Source organism: Dromiciops gliroides, chromosome 4 (genome assembly GCF_019393635.1).
Source record: "Dromiciops gliroides isolate mDroGli1 chromosome 4, mDroGli1.pri, whole genome shotgun sequence".
Lineage (NCBI taxonomy): Eukaryota > Metazoa > Chordata > Mammalia > Microbiotheria > Microbiotheriidae > Dromiciops > Dromiciops gliroides.
This window is the reverse complement of record NC_057864.1, coordinates 352,124,517-352,139,510: the sequence shown is the minus strand read 5'-3', so window position 1 is coordinate 352,139,510 and position 14,994 is coordinate 352,124,517.

The following is a 14,994-nucleotide window of genomic DNA, read 5'->3' as shown; positions in this document are numbered from 1 at the left end:
CGCCGCCACCACCACCAAGTCAGGATCCCCACAAACGCAACAGCTCTCCGTGCAGGCTCCCTCTCCTCCTTCCTGTCTCCTCCCAGAAAATAGGAGGCTCCTCAAGTTAATTGGCTGGTAGCCTTGATAGACAGCACCCATGAGCAAACATCATTTCCTGACACCAAGGAAAAGCCACAATGCCTCTGAGGCATTTCCTCATGGTGGAGCTTTCCCACAGCAAGTCTCCAGTAGGTGGCATCATTCCAATCATTACATTTGCATAGAACACAATTAAATATAATCTCAGCTCCCAATAGAAAGAAGAAAGTGGAGAGCAGAAAATTTTAGAAAAGAGAGGGGAATTAATAGTAAGAAGAGCAGAAACATGTTGTAACCACCTTCCTCTTGCTATCTCAAGGTGGCAGGTGAGATTGACCTATAAGGCAGAGCTATGGACTCATGGAGTTCATAGACCCTAATTGCTTGATTAGAAAGTAGAAGGAATAAAAGTAGAAGGAAATAAAACAATTGGTACACAAAGGAGCTTCTGGTCACTATCAAACTAGAAGTCTATAAATAATAATAAAGTAATAGGATTGATGGGTACACTTCAAATGCCTAAACACAACTCAGTTCAGTTAAGTAATTTTATATGAAACACCTTGTATATCCCAGGTCAACATGCTGGGCACTGGAAATACAAAGATTAAAAACAAAAACAAAATAGTCCCTTCCCTCAAGTTCCCTCAAGAAGTTTACATTACTTGGGGGGCAGCTAGGTGGTGCAGTGGATAAAGCATCGGCCCTGGATTCAGGAGGACCTGAGTTCAAATTCAGCTTCACACACTTGACACTAGCTGTGTGACTATGGGCAAGTCACTTAACCCTCATTGTCCCACCATAAAAAAAAAGAAGAAGTTTACATTATTTGGGGGCAACATGTATACATGTAAGTAAATATAAAATATATTAAAATAAGGGAACAAGGGCTGGGAATGCTCCTTCCTGGGCCTTACTTGGAAGCTACTTCAGCTATGTAGGTTGTTAGTCTTTGAAGATGGCACATGAAAGATACATCATAAAAGGTATAATCTATTTCCACCTCTTTTGTATGCTTCATATATGAATGGATGGTTAGATTTTACAAATATTGTAGCTAAAATCCTTCACACACAAAAAATGAGTTAGGGGGCAGCTAGGTGGCACAGTGGATAAAGCAACAGCCCTGGATTCAGGAGGACCTGAGTTCAAATCTGGTTTCAGACACTTGACACTAGCTGTGTGACCCTGGGCAAGTCACTTAACCCTCATTGCATGGCCAAAAAAAAGAAAAGAAATGAGTTAGTAGTTTTGCATATTTGTTTTTTCATCTCAATTCCCCCAAAGCAATTAATGTGTTTTAGTTCTCTGTGTTTGGGAAGCATATACCCCAATTTTTAAAGAAAAAACTGGGTTACATAGTTTTATAAAGGTGCAATCTACTGAAATATACTACTGCCTATTGGCAGGAGATCCTAGGTTTTAAAAAATTAGTTCAGCTGGAGAAGTTGGGGAACATTCATGCTCTTCACTCCTACAGAGACCTGGTAGAACAGGAATAGTGTTGTTAACAAAAAGTAACAAGGGCTTCTAAGTCATACTAGTTTCTCCTTTCTTTTTATTCTAGCAGAGAACAAAACCTAAATTCTATGCAAGGTAGGCAAGGTAGAGTTGGGGGTGGGGAGAATGGAGGCAGAAGGAAACAACTGGCCAACCTCTTTTTTATTGACCTTACATCTTTTGGTAGCATTCAGGCTATCAGTGAAGAATTATGATATTTATTCATGAGCATGGTTTAGAAAAGTTTTGTGAATAATGTATGTTTGGCATATACTAAAGTGGAGATTAGCAAAGCAGTCTAAAAACAGTATCTAGATATGCTTTCCTCGCTACACACCATTTAATAGAGAAAAAAAAGACCTTCATTCTTAAAATTCATGGGGTTATCTCTGCCTAAAAATTGGAGAACACTAGGAAAAAGATGTCATTCACTAATTATGTAACAAAGAAAATTCTTCACATCATGCCAAGCTAATATGCAGTAGGTAGTGTTGATTTATGGAGCTTTTATGTGCAAGAAAGCAGAAACCCCAGTACTTTCTCTAAGTTAATAACTGTAACCTGTATTATTAAGCCCTATTTTAGAAGAGCTTTATATATTTTTAAAGAATAAGAAAAGATAATCTATCTTCTTTTTATTAACCTGAACCACACAATTAACTTCCAATCCCTTTTGGTTTTACTCTGTTCCCTCTAGAAGAGAAGGCAGTAATAGGTTATGTCACTGTCTAGGCTTGCCAGGCCTCCTGCTCCATTGTGGAAGATGGGACATTGAGAGTCTGAGTCGAGATCAGACCTGATAATCGATCTAAAATGCTAAGGAAAGGGACAATAATGCTAAAGAAAGAGTAGAACAAGAATGTTGATAAAATTAAAGCTTTAGTCTTTTACTGGGCATCAGTTTACATGAGAAAAATTAGACCAAAGTATCAAAAGTGGCCGTGTGGTGTCTACAAAACATGAAACATACAAAAGAGACCAAGCTATTCATGTCTTCTCCCACAAAATTACTTAGTATTTATTTTATATGGATTCTGTTTCTACTTTCCATGTATTCTCCCCTGATAGAATGTAATCTCCTTAAGGGCAGAGTTTCATTTTGGTCATTGTACCTTCAGTACTTAGGATAAGGGCTTAATAAAGATTAATACAAGCAGCTCAAGTACTGACAAAAGCCATCAGCTTTAAATCTATCTCACTCACATGAGGCATATGACCTTCAAATGGTTCTGACAGCTTTGTAGGGTTGGCTCCACATAAATGGGTCATATTCCCACATGAAGCAAGTACTAAGATAGCCTTCATTATAAATTCCATGTTTGCAAGTGTAGATCCAGTAGCAATATACTGGAAGCTGCTATGCATCTGTTATTCTGTATTTTCTGAATGGGATCTTAAGTTGAGAGTGAGAAGGTCTCCTGATGGAAAAAAATGCTGAATATTAGACTATAAATGCAATTTACACATACACACACACACACACACACACACACACACACACACACCCCAAAACTGTCAGGAACAACAGACCAAGACTTATAAGAAAGGGGAGGCCTCCACCAGAAAGAGCTCTTATATTTTCTATACAAATGACATGGGATTTCTATATATTTTTTAAACTAATAGTTGCCCATTCAAAAATTTGTTTTGTTTTTTTTCTTTTATTAAACATTTTCTGGTGCAACATTGCAAACTTACAAGTGAGGAATAGGTCTTGCATACCAGGGGTTACCTTGCATACATTTTCCCAGATTTCCTGAATGACGGCATAACAACAACTTGCAAAGAAGTTTACATGTCAGGATAGTTGTTGTTGGGTTTGTCTGGGTTTTTTTAAGGATAGTTTTTTGTTTTTTAAATCCTTTAATAATCTCTATGTTCCCTTCTCAGTCTAAATCTATGTATAATTCTATGACCCTGTAAGTATGCTTGGGCCTACTGTGACATGGGCCAGTCTCTGATATGAGTTGCACATACAGTAGACTTAATAACACTGAATGAAGGAATCTTGACTATAAACTACTTTGTAAAAGCTTGTTTTACATATGATATATAAAGTAGTCATCAGAAAATAACAATATTTATTTATAGTCACTCCATGTAAATTGAACTTTTTGTAGAAATGTATCAGTCTTTCAGGAATTACTCTCTGCAAATTGATAATCCATTAATATTTTAGACTTGACAGAAATGAAGTCTGTATTCTAGTACTCAAAGAACTGACTATATTACTTATGATAGAAGAAATAAAAGCCTCATGGTCTTGAAAACTCTATTTAGAAAAGCCATGATGTTCTAGCCACAGACTGCTTTCATGATCTCTAATTTCAGTATTAAATTACATGCATCTCCCCCAAAAAGGAGGCGGGGCAGCTATGTGGCACAGTGGATGGAGCACCAGCTTTGGAGTCAGGTAGACTTCAATTCAATTCTGACTTCACACACTTATTGGCTGTGTAATCCTGGGCAAATCATTGACTGCCTTACAAAAAAAAATGATATACATGTGTAAAGAACTGCTGTAAAATATGATAGTCACAGATTCCTAGGAGGACCAAATAGAGAATTTAGAAAACCTTTTTGGGGTCAGAAAAATGACAGACAGCACAAGGTGCTGTGGCCCCTCAGCTAATTTGCATCTAACCATTTTTTTACAGCTTAAAAGGTTAAAACTAACAAAGTGGCAAATCAAGTAACTGTGATTAGAGGTAATAGGATAATTAACAATGGGAATGACTGTTGGTTTCATAATAGAGAAATGGATTCTGTGAATTTTACCTCATGATAAAAAGATGAGTCACTGAGCACCAGGAGATTCTGATTTGAGCTACTGAGGGTATTGAAGAACAGAGCAGAAGCAGGAATGGGAGCAGTTAAGAAGGTAACAGACTGAATGGGAAGAGTTTATTAGGAGTTGACAAGGTTTCAACTGCTACAATTGGGTGATGGGCAAAAAAAATGGCTGAAGATCATGGGAAGACAGCTGAATTCTTTAGCACCATCTACAATATGAGAGAAGTAAAAGCTCTCCGAAGTGAGTTGTTATTCTCTATTGTCCCTAGCCCTCTGGTTTGAATGGGAAAAGCAAAGGGGAAAACAGGCTTGCTAGCTATTGCACTGTAAGCAGAGATTGAAGTCAGTTGGAAAATGGAGCATCTTGTTGATTGGAGAGCTGGTTGTGGTTGTTTAAAGTGCCTAAAGAGCCAACCTAAGTAGTATTGCTATAAGCTCTGCTTTGGTATTAGAAGAAACTTATTGAACAATGCAACATCCAGTTGAGTAAGGAGCTGACTGGGCTTGTCTGCATTACTCAGATAACCAAACCATGGAGCTTGGCAATTCTCTGGATTAAGGGAACTGCCTGTCTTTATAATAGCATAGCACTGCCTCTGCACCCTTATAAAATTTACTGTGAGTTTAAAAAGCTCTTTATTGTTTCATCAGTTTGAGAGTAGAAGAGGAGTGGATTTGTCCAGGAGAAGAAAATGGACCAGAAGTGACTTCTTGTGATTTAAGCTTATTCCTGAGGGAAGCAAGAACACAAAAGTCTCCAATTTGGAGTTGTGAGTTTCTCTAAGAACATGTGTTATCCTCATTTATGTCTCTTCTTGCCAGATTTCTGTATTCCCATCCTCACCCATGGATGCTGCAGTGTACATTGGTAGGAGAGTTGGATATAGGTTTATTAGTTAACCACATGTATTGATTATTCCTTCACTGTCTTATAGCAAATAACTAATGTGTTTCATCATTTTTATAACTGATTTTACTTTATTAATTAGATGTTTTATGTCTAAGAATTAGTGATGTATGGGGCAGCTAGGTGGCACAGTGGATAAAGCACCAGCCCTGGATTCAGGAGGACCTGAGTTCAAGTCTGGCCTCAGACACTTGACACTTACTAGCTGTGTGACCCTGGGCAAGTCACTTAACCCCAATTGCCTCTCTCTCTCTCTCTCTCTCTCTCTCTCTCTCTCTCACACACACACACACACACACACACACACACACACACAAATGAATTAAGTAATGTGATCATTGTCAATGACTGATTTTGTGAAGAGGGAAAACTCACCAGTGGGGACTCAGGAGCCTAGGTGGTAAATAGGGAGAATGGATCCCTCCCATAATAGGATTGACCCTAAGGCCTTAAAGACTTTTTACACTGTAACTACATGGTAATGGTCCTTCTTTAGAAAATGCAACCTGCTGTTGTGAGAGCAAGGAGAAGGGTAAGCAAGCCATCTCAGGAAGAGGCTAAGTGAACACATCCCATATGAGGGGTTACACAGTGGGAAGTCTATGCCACAAGCATACCACAAATGACATGTTATGTCCTGTTAGGTTGTTTCCTTTTCTGTTATGTTATGCTGTGTTGTTATGGTAAATCATCCTCCTTGGATGATTATCTCTAAAATGCAAGTTTGGGGCAAGATTATCCTTGACTTCCTTTTGTTTTCTTTGATTCTATGCCTATGATGACTTGGGGCAGGGACAAACACCTTAAAAAGTTAAATTTTCTGTTGACTATACAAAGATGTGTCTGATTGAAAGTAAAAATAATTCATTGGAATTAGTGTCAAACTATATAAAACAGAGTAAACAAATCAGGTGAGTTTTTCATTCATTCTGGATGATTGCAGGTCGGTAAGACAACTGATCTAACTAAATGGAATTTCCCTCTCTATAGCTTCTGAACTTTTCAGCTGGATTGGCTTAAAGCCAGAGCTGAATAGTCCACAGCCTCAGGTTCTTTTTTGGTGGAAGATACTTTCTCTCCTTTCCATATTTTGTTTTGGTTGTTTTTATTGAGGTGGAATCTTAAGTACCACATCTCACAAGATCATTTCTTCCAAAATGAAAAACCCTCCTGCTCTGTGATGCATTTGGGAGTTAGCTGTAGGGCTTTTTGTTTTCTTTTTAAATGGAAGACTCTAAAGGGGAATACTATCCTTAGTTAATTCTTAAATCCCTCCTTTGCAGATGGATGAATCTAATCCTCAAGATAAATTCTGCTCTGAACCTAGAGACCACTTATAAAAATACAAAAAGGAACATGTAGAATCACAGGAGGGAACTTTGCAATCTAAAAGAGGAGCCCAGGGCAACCTCCCTCCCTCTCCCCTCCTTTTTAAAAACAATTAATAGCTCACTAGTGCTCCATCTCCATGAGTTCTTTGTATTTTATTATACTTTGGTTTTCAACTATCTAAGCACCAGTCACCAAAATGAAGCAATAAAAGAAATCAGAGACTTTTACGATGAGACAAAGTACAAGATTTACTGTATCTTTCTTGAGAAAAGGCTGTCACTTTGGCAGGGATGCAATCCCTTACATTTGCTGGCATAGCCCTGCTGGGTGGTGTTATCACAGCAAGGGAGGCAGTATAGCTGAGATATGGGGCTTCAAGGCAGCAGCTATGAGCAATAGAACTACCCCTGAATACAACTCCAATTACTCTCTAAGCTGTTCTAAAAACAAGAAGGTCACAAGACATTTACTCCTAGGTTTTGCTACAAGGCCTCATGTTTCTTTTTATGCAAACTTGTATAGTGTAGTAAGGAGGAGGAGGAAGGCAGAAAGACCTTGTCACAGAAAAATGGTATGACTATAGGATTTGGATGTTCCTAGATACATTTTCCCAAGTTCCATGGTACTGTCTTACCTATGTAATGATTGGAATGATGCCACCTACTGGAGACTTGCTGTGGGAAAGCTCCACCATGAGGAAAATGCCTCAGAGGCATTGTGGCTTTTCCTTGGCGGCAGGAAATGATGTTTGCTCATGGGTGCTGTCTATCAAGGCTACCAGCCAATCAACTTGAGGAGCCTCCTATGGTCTGGGAGGAGACAGGAAGGAGGAAAGGGAGCCTGCATGGAGAGCTCTGGGGCTTTTGGGGGTTCCTGACTGGATGATGGTGGCGGCAGAGGACTTCACAGGAAATTTGAGGAAAGATAGGAATGCCAGGCTGTTGGAATTCTGTTCTCAATCTTTTTCTTTCTATTTTCCAATAAACCCTTAAAAACCTAAACTCGTTTTATCAGTGATTTTAGTCAGTTTCCCCCAAAACTGGGGGAACAGATTAGAATCCACATTTAGAATCTTAAATTACACACCTACTTAGAATGTATATGTCCTCCTGAGGAGTTTTATGCACCAAGATATAGTCTTAATCTACCTGAATCATAGAAATCTCAAAGTTGAAAGAAATGTCAAAAGTCTTCTAGTTTAACCCATTATCTGAAGAAAAACATATTCCACAATACCCCAGTGATTGGTCATCTGGGATTTACTTGAACACTTCTTCTTCTTTTTTTTTTTTTTTGGTGAGGCAATTGGGGTTAAGTGACTTGCCCAGGGTCACACAGCTAGTAAGTATTAAGTGTCTGAGACCGGATTTGAACTCAGGTACTCCTGACTCCAGGGCCAGTGCTCTATCCACTGCACCACCTAGCTGCCCCCGAACACTTCTAATATAATGGAGAAATCAGTGGCAACCCATACAGTTCACTCTGTGCATCGCTTGCTCCAAATGTTAAGAAGTTATTCCTTACATCTAGTCATAATTTGCCTGTTAGCAGCTTTCAGCCCTTGCTTATCATACTGCCCTTTGAGATTAAGCAAAACCAATTGACCCTTTTCCACCTGACAGACCTTCAGATAGTTGAAGACAGCTATTATGTCTCTGCTCAGGTTCTTTCTAGGTAAACATACCCAATTCATGAATCACAAATGGGATCTCAGACATTGTTATCTCAACCTCATCCAGACCCAACTCAAAGATTTCCCATTATATGGAAAATAGTATTATGCAAGACATCCCATTCCACATATGGAAAGCTCTATTAGTAAATTGTTCCTTACATTGAGCCCAAATCGGAGTATTTACAACTCCAATGCATTGCTCTTAGTTGGGTTATCTGATGCCAGTAACATTTATGCAGGACAATTATTCCTCTATTTAAAAATAGGTCTCCTTTCTTCCATAGTCTTCTCTTCTCTAGGATAAGAATTACCAGTTCCTTCAATTAATCCTCATATAGAGGGGCAGCTAGGTGGCACAATGGATAAAGCACTAGCCCTGGATTCAGGAGGACCTGATTTCAAATCCAGCCTCAGACACTTGACACTTACTAGCTGTGTGACCCTGGGCAAGTCACTTAACCTTCATTGTCCCACCAAAAAAAAAAGAATCCTCATATACAGTAGTCTCCAGTCTCTTCATCATCCTTGGCAATTTCCTAAGGATGAACTGCAATTTGTAAATGTTCTAAAAATGTAATGTCTAGAACAGAATAAAATACTCCATATGTGATCTAAGGAGGAAAGAGTACAATAGGACTCTTATTTCCCTCATTCTAGGCATGATGCCTCTCAACACTTCTTTAGTCTGGGTCTCTATGCCTCTCCCAATGTTGCCCAACATTATCCTAACTTTCTTTGGCTACCATGTCACATTTTTTACTCATATTGATGAAAAGTCTCCAATACAAGTGGAAGAAATGTCCTGGGTCTGCAGAGACTTCCTGATTTCAAGTTTATATGCATCTCTCTTTTTTTTAAATTTTTTTTTTTTTGCCGGGCAATGGGGGTTAAGTGACTTGCCTAGGGTCACACAGCTAGTAAGTGTCAAGTGTCTGAGGCTGGATTTGAACTCAGGTACTCCTGAATCCAGGGCCAGCGCTTTAACCACTGCGCCATCTAGCCGCCCCCTACATGCATCTCTCAATGCTAATAAACATGGTGTCATTTTTGGAGGACACTTGCAAATGAAGAGAAAATAACAAAGAATGGTAAGGGAAGAAGAAAGAGAGAGAAAGGAAGGAGGAGAAAGGAGAGAGAAAGAAGGTAGGAGTGAGGAAGGAGGAAGGGACTTCTTCCCCAAGGCTAATGGAGACAGGGAACAGTCCATGTGGGTTCAGACCTTTCCTTCTGCCTTAAAATGAGATGTTACATTAATATGACAATCCACTAAAAGTCACAGACATTTTTTCAGGCAACTTTCAGTCTAGCATGCCTTTTGTATCTTGTGCTTATAAAATATATATATATGAACGCAAGCATAAGAGTACCAGTTACTCCTGCTAAACTCTGGCCTAATATTCCAGCCTGTCTTGAATCTTGGCTTTGTCACCCAGTGCTCAACTATCATGACAATTTTATGTCATCTTTATATTTGATAAATACATCATTTACACCTTTATCCAAAGTAATTGATTTTTTTAAAGGTTAAAATGATACCCAAATTCCTGTAGCACTCCTGCAAAAATCATAGAACAGTGAAAAGAGGGATAGATTTGGAGCATCTTTCTTAAAGCACAGCTTCTACTTGGGATAGTCACTTAATCTCTCTGAACTTCAGTCTCTCATTTATAGAATTATGACTATGAGGTTCCATCCATCTCTCAATCTACAATTCTATGATCCTGAGTTAACATCAAAACTTAAAACTCTTTGTGCTCAGTCAAATACTTTCAAAGCCATCTGCTATTTTCTAGCCCACGTCTCTCTCCCTTGTCCATGAGAATAGCTTTAAAAAAAAAAAAAAAAAACCTCCTTTGCTGTTCTCAGCATTCATCATCAACCCTATCTCCTGCCAAATATAAGCTCTCCAGATACTGTTCTTATAAGACCACACAACTGTGCCCTTGGTTCCAACTTCTATCTATGCCATTTAAAAATCTAATTTGGTCAACCCACTTCCTGTGTATCAACATTTATCTATAACGTAGTCTCCCCTTTCCAGCCCCCTGCTTTTGTTCTTCACTAGAATAATTTCTATTTTTGTCTTCAGCATTTCATTCTTAAGATCTTCCCATCTTTCTAGGACTGACTTTCCCCAGTACAATTTTAGGTTATACCTATTTTTTCTTTGAACCCTTTGAAGTCCCTAAATCAAAGGTGTGCATCAATCTATGCCCAGCTTTCATCTTTAACATGGAATAGTCACTTCCTCTGAATTTCCATCACTTCTATTTCATCAACCAGTTCTTCCTTGTTGGTCAGAATCGTTACTGGAATAGCAATTTCTCTTGTTGTTTCCATCACCTTTTGAACAAAATAGTTATTATGAAAACCATGAATTTATCAACTGTTCTACTTTTAGCAGAGTGAGAGCTCTAGCAGAAGCTAAGTCTGTTGTGTTTCCCAAACTCCTCATTTATTTCTTCCTTCCATCAAGACGGTTTGTGAGTTTCCCCTTGACAAAATTGCTTTTTTTTTCTCCCTTCATTTATCATCAAAACATTCTCTAACCAAGGCTACATAGGGTAGTGGATAGAGTACTATGAGACTGGAAGTCAAGAAGACCTGGGTTCAAATGCTACCTCACACACTTACTAACTATATAGGACATGAAATCACCCATCTCTTCACAAAGCACTCCAAGGGCCACAGAACCACCAAGCTTACTCCAAGCAGCCACCTGCCTGGGATCACATCTCCTACTCATGCTGCCTTGAAGGTGTCCTTTCAGACACATCCTGGTGTAGGACACAACCACACAATTTGAGCAGTTGAAGGTTGTGCCAAAAATTTGGAGGGTCAACCTTGAACCTGATTTCACCAATAAATATTTCTTATACTTCACTTGGACTTATTCTTCAGGGGTTAGTGTACCTCTTCTTCTCCCAGTCCCTGTGATACTGAACCTCCAATTGCTAAAAAGCAAACCCCATTCCCCAACTCCAGGTACCTACTGCCTTATTCCCATCTACCTAAATCCTAACCTTCTCTCTCCAACTTCCAACCCTCACTGCAATGTGCCACTTTTTTTTTTTGGTCAGGGCAATGGAACTTAAGTGACTTACCCAGGGTCACACAGCCGGATTTGAACTCAGGTACTCCTGAATCCAGGGCCAGTGCTTTAACCACTGTGCTATCTAGCTGCCCCAAATGTGCCACTCTTAATCTGCACATTCCTTCACCGTCCTCTCTGGAATAGGTGCTCAATAATTAACAAAATTCCTCTTATATATCACTTCTTCTATTATTCCTTCCACCTTCTGGTTTTCATTAATGTGGCTCCCCAGATGACACTACAGTTTTATTGTCTTTCCAGGATACAACTTCACTCATACTGTACTGGTCATGGGGACAGAGTTGGAATACTACTTTTTCCCCACTGCCACTTCCAGACCCTCTATAGATATCACTCAACAACCTCTCTTCCTATGAAATTTAAGCAATGCAAATTTGTGACCAAATCTAAATAATAGTAACTGTCTTCTACAAAACCCCAGGACATTGTTTCTCCTTTCTCAAAAAGTTTAGGGCTTAACTTGAATGAATAAGCAAATGAATGAATAAATTAAAAAAAAATTATTAAGTGCTTACTGTGTGCAAAGCCCTGTGCTAAGCACCAGGGATACAAAGAGAAGAGTAAGACAGACCCTGCTCTCAAGGAGCTCACATTCTAATGGGGTAAGACAACATGCTGGGAAAGTTTCAGCTTCAAGGTAAATGAAAAGATGTCATGGTCCTTAGAATGCAGTGACAAAGCAGACAATAATACTTCTTTAATGTCATTTCCACTGATTAAATCATATCAGTTTCTGATATTAAGCCATTTGACAGTGCCAAAGTCATTAATGATCAGAACTTTCTTGCCTAGGTCTTAGTAGATGTGCTTATAGCATCTTCAGGAGCAGTTACCAGACTGCATCTCAACAACCTTACGGTTGGATATGAACACTGGGCTTGAAGCATTGCTTTTACCAAGACTCTCAAGTCCAGGGTTCTGGGCTATCTCCATCAGGGTCTAAGGGGGAAATAGATAGTGATCATGGTGGTAGTTGCAGTGATTTGACTGGCCTGTTACATGCTGCCTCCTATCTCTCCCAAAGGGTACCTTGCTTCTTCAGATAGTCTGGCTCAACTGCCCTGGTGGATGGCAGTTGGTAGCAGTTAGTTGATGGGGATGACTGGCCTCTTCTCCATAGGAGTTGCTTCTCCAGCTGATAGCTGAGCCAAAAGCAGAACTGGTGTTCTTTCTTTCCAACCCAACTATTTCCCTGATTCTTGGGGATTTCAACATACATAATGATGTTCCCTGAAGTTAGGGTATCTAAACTGTAAATAAATAAATATGGTAATATTTTACATAATTGCACATGTATAACCTATACTGATTGTTTTCAACCTTGGGGAGGGGGGAGGGGAAGGAGGGAGGGAGGGAGGGAATAAGAGAGGGATAGAATTTGGAACTCAAAACTTAAAATTTAAAAAAAAAAAAGAAGTTAGGGTATCTAACTTCTCAGTTCCTCAATCTATTCATGTCTCACGATATGTTTCTCCTCATTACCTCAGCTAGCCACAGTCATATCCTTGGTGTTGCAATCACCAACAAGTTTATAACTCCCATATTCAAGAATTATTCAATTCTTTTATGCTATCATAATATTTTATCTTTCCAGTTCTTCCTTATGTTTACTTCTCCTAAACCTATTGTGTCCTCTCTGTGATTTCTAATCTATCCATTTCTCTGTACTATTTTCCTCAGGCTATCACCCCTGCTCTGGCTACATTATCTTTCCTTTCTAAATTTGACCCCTAGGTGAACCAATTCAATGCTACATTATCCTTTACTTTTGAATGCCTGACTCCCTTGTCATCACCAATCACACCATGCCAAATTACAACCTTGGATTATACCCACCATCTTTTCTCTTTACTCCTACTTATACACTGTTGTACAGAATTTTAGAAAATCATAAAACTCTTTTCTAGGCCAACTACAATTTTTTTGCTAGCTCTTCACAATTGGGCTCTCACTAGAGCAAGGCAAACTTACTATTCTTCTCTAATCGATTCTGTATCCACTATTTTAAATCTTCTTTTCACTCCTCAAGCCTCCCATGCTGCAGCCACACCAAACCTATACCCTCCCAACTGAAGACTTCACCTTATAATTCACTAAAAATATTTAAACCATTCTCAAAGGTATCGTTTTCCCCCTCCTTTTCTTCTCACATCTTTCTGGTACCATCCCCCACTATTTTCTTCCTTCATTCTAGTTTCTGATATTGAAGTGTCCCTTCTAATTTCTAAGTACAATCCTCATACCTGTATCCTTGATTTCATCCACTTTCATCTCCAGCAGATTTTCCCACCATAATCTCAATTTTCCTCTCATTCTCAATCTTTTTACCACCAGGTTCCTTCCCTGCTACCAACAAAAATAACCAAGTTGGTCCCTCCTCCCCCTTCTCCTTTTATTAAGTTCCTCTTAAAGCCCTCATTTTATGGAGGGGAAAAGACTGGACTACTTTCATTCTCTTCCCAGCCTTGTTCCTGACTTTTTTCTGGACTTTAAAATCATGCCACTATGCTGGGTACCTTTATCTCTCCTTTACACTCCACCCCTTTTCATTTCCTTTTTGTGTGATGTCTTCCTTCATTTGAATATAAACTCCTTGAGGTCAGGAACTGTATTTTCATTTGTATTTGTATCCATAGAACTTAGAACAATGTGAGTGTGCTAAGCACATAGTAAGTGCTTCATAAATACTTGTTGACTTGATTTGATTTGACATTAATATAGCATAATTTATTCAGTCATTCTTTGCCACTACAAAAGGAGATGCTATAAATATTTACATACATACACATAAACATATGTACATACATGCATGTGTGCATATCCTCTTCTTTTTCTTATCTCTTTGAAGATGTAATAGAACCAAAGAACATGTGCAGTTAAGTTACTTTAGGAGTATGGTTTCCACTTCTCTTTCAGACTCACTAGTCCCATTCTCAGCACAATCAACAATGTATTAGTGCATTTGTTTTTCTGCAACCTTTCTAGCATTTATTATTTTCCTTCCCTTGTCATCTTTGTCTGATTGGTATAAAATAGAACTTCAGAGTTGCTTTAATTTGCATTTCTCTAATTATTAATGATTTGAGAAATTTTTATGTTTATTGATAGGTTGCATTTCTTCCTTTGAAATTACCTGTTCATATCCTTTGACCATTTGTCTATAAGGGAATGGCTCTGATTCTTCTCCCTCACCCCTCACAGGACAATGAGGGTCAAGTGACTTGCCCAGGGTCACACAGCTAGTAAGGCTCTTATTCTTATAAACATGAATCAATTCCTATATATCTTAGAAATGAGACCTTTATAAAAAATTGTTGCAGATATTTTCCCCAAAGTAGCTTTCTCTTCTAATCTCAGCTATGCTAGTTTAGTTTGTGCAAAAAATTTAATTATATGAAAATATAATTATCTATTTTTCTTCTGTGTGATCTTCTTTATTTATTTCTTGATCGTGAATTCTTCCCCTATCTATAGATAAAGAAGGAAATGTCTTTCCTTCTCTAATTTGTTTATGATATGACATTTTATTTCTAAGTCATATATCCATTTGGAACATGTCTTTTTTTGGTATGAGAAGTTAATCTAAATTTA